The sequence below is a fragment of the Rhagoletis zephyria genome, unplaced genomic scaffold (assembly GCF_001687245.7).
Source record: "Rhagoletis zephyria isolate East Lansing unplaced genomic scaffold, Rhagoletis_zephyria_1.1 Rzeph_scaffold_00168, whole genome shotgun sequence".
In the NCBI taxonomy this organism is placed as follows: Eukaryota; Metazoa; Arthropoda; class Insecta; order Diptera; family Tephritidae; genus Rhagoletis; species Rhagoletis zephyria.
This window is the reverse complement of record NW_016157252.1, coordinates 99,404-101,873: the sequence shown is the minus strand read 5'-3', so window position 1 is coordinate 101,873 and position 2,470 is coordinate 99,404. Positions and strand designations below refer to the sequence as shown.

Here is a 2,470-nt window from a genome sequence, read left to right as displayed (position 1 = left end):
CCAATCAGGACCGTTCCACCATAACGAAGACGCTGCTAGGTCTAGTGGCTTGCAACCCCTTGTGCCCATATCTGCGGGGTTGTCGCTGCTGCGTACATGCCGCCAGGTGGCGTTTCCGACGAGTTCCAAGATCTCCGCGGTTCGATTCGAGACGAACGTTTTCCAAGAGTGGGGTATTTTTTCCAGCCATGCTAATACTATTTCAGAGTCCGACCATAGTACCAGTTTTCTTTGAGAGAGGTCGAGATGGGACTGGACAGCTGCGACAAGTTTGGCTAAGAGAAGAGCACCGCAGAGCTCAAGCCGGGGTAAACTAGTTGACCGAAGGGGTGTACCTTGCCTTTGGAAACCAGAAGAGGGGAAGAGGTACTGGAACCATGACTAGTTCGAACATATACGTTGGCACAATATGCCTTTTCTGAGGCGTCACAGAATCCATGGAGTTCAACATNAGAGAGGTCGAGATGGGAGTGGACAGCTGCGACAAGTTTGGCTAAGAGAAGAGCACCGCAGAGCTCGAGCCGGGGTAAACTAGTTGTCCGAAGGGGTGCTACCTTGCCTTTGAAAACCAGAAGATGGGAAGAGGTACTAACCATGAGTAGTTCGAACATATACGTTGGTTCAATATGCCTTTTCTGAGGCGTCACAGAATCCATGGAGTTCAACATGCTGGTCAGGAATAAAATTTACCCATCGTGGAACTTGAATGGTCGAGATTGTATGGAGATTGGTTGCGAACTGAGACCATTTAACAAGACGGAGGGGTTTGACTTTCTCGTCCCAGTCAGTTCCGTCGATCCAGAGCTCTTGTAAGAGAATCTTTGCCTGGATCATTATCGGCGTAAGCCACCCTGCGGGGTCAAAAAGTTTCGCGACAGAGGAGAGAATCTGTCGTTTAGTGCTTGCAGATGAGGCTGGGATGGAGTCGATCGTATAGGAAAACGTGTCTGTGAGCGCATTCCATTGGATCCCTAGAGTCTTTGTGGTACTTGCTTTTTCGAACTCGAGAAAATTAGTATCGAGCAAGTCCTCTTTCCTCATATTTTTGAGAATGTCTGGGTGGTTCGCTGCTATTTTCTTCAAGGGAAAGCCTGCTGAGTTTAGAGCCTGGATGACTTGGGTGAAAGATTGAGTGGCGATTGCCAGATCGTGGCTACCAGAGAGTATGTCATCCACATGCGTTTCTTTCTTCAGAATGGGGGCTGCCATTGGGTAGTTGGTTTTTTCATCTTGTGCTACTTGGTGAAGTGTGCGAATGGCGAGGTAGGGCGCACAATTTACACCGAATGTGACCGTTTTTAATTTATAATCTTGAATGGGACTGGTTGTGGGTGAACGAAAGATTATTCATTGAAAGTCCCGGTCTTCGGGATGTAGCAGTATTTGTCGGTACATCTTTTCGACATCACCATTAAATACAAATTTATACATTCGCCACTTGAGGATGAGANGGAGTGAGGGGGTTTAAAAGGTGGTTTGTTATGCGAGAAAGGGGGCTTTGCGGAGCTATTGGCCTGACCAGGAAGTCTCGTCTTCGGCAGGCGCCATTGATCAACTCTTTCTACCACCTCATAGCGAGTAGTCAGAAACTGGTTCATCTGGGACCAGTTGGGGAGGTCTTTTCTGGAGATGAGAGATTGTTCCCACAGAGTTACTGTGTTCTCCGGAAGTTTGGAGGTGACCAGATAAATGAGGATGGGGTCCCAACTCTCTGTTGAAACTTGCTGGGTAGCGAGGATTTGAAGGCAGTTATTTACAGAAGATTGTAATCTCTGTATATCCTCGCTATTTTCAACATGAATTGGTTTCAAATTCATTAGGGTTTTTATTTGGTTATCTACCAAGACTCTGCGATTTTCATATCGTGCTCTTAGGGCTTCCCATGCCAGTTCGAAGTTGTCATCACTTAACGGGAATTGTTTGACTATTTGGCCGGCTTTGCCTTGCGTTTTGTACCGGAGGTGGTACAACTTCTGAGCATTTGTGAGTTTTGGGTGGTTAANGGTACCGAAGGTGGTACAACTTCTGAGCTTTTGTGAGTTTTGGGTGGTTAATGTAGACCGCGGTGAACATGTCACGGAAGGACGGCCATTGTTCATAACCCCCGTAAAATATCTCAGTGTCGCAAGGAGGGACTTTTAAGCCGAAGCCTGTTTCTTCTTTGGGTTGTGATGTACCGGCATGGGGAATGGGATCACTCCTTTGTTTGAGTAACAGAAGTTGGTCACCTATCTGGGCTTTTGTGTCTTCATACATTATAAGACAAGACCTGTATTTATTGTACGCGGCTGACTTGAAATCTTCGGGGAGATCCTGATCTTCAGTTTCTAAGACCATATCGTAAGAGATTTGGAACCGATTCCAAAAGTTATCGCAATTATTGTCTTTTATTTTCAGACTTGACTCGGTGTTGTCTTGGATTGGGGTGGACTTGAAACGAGTACAGTAGTCCATGAAATTATCTGTTTCT

General features: G+C 46.4%; 1 protein-coding gene across 1 annotated transcript in view; it reads right to left on the bottom strand.

Annotated features, from left to right (window-relative positions):
- Nucleotides 1-2,470, bottom strand: part of LOC108355685 (uncharacterized) — a 7,543-nt gene that overhangs the window by 4,846 nt on the left and 227 nt on the right. The gene's annotated exons all lie outside the window — the stretch shown is intronic.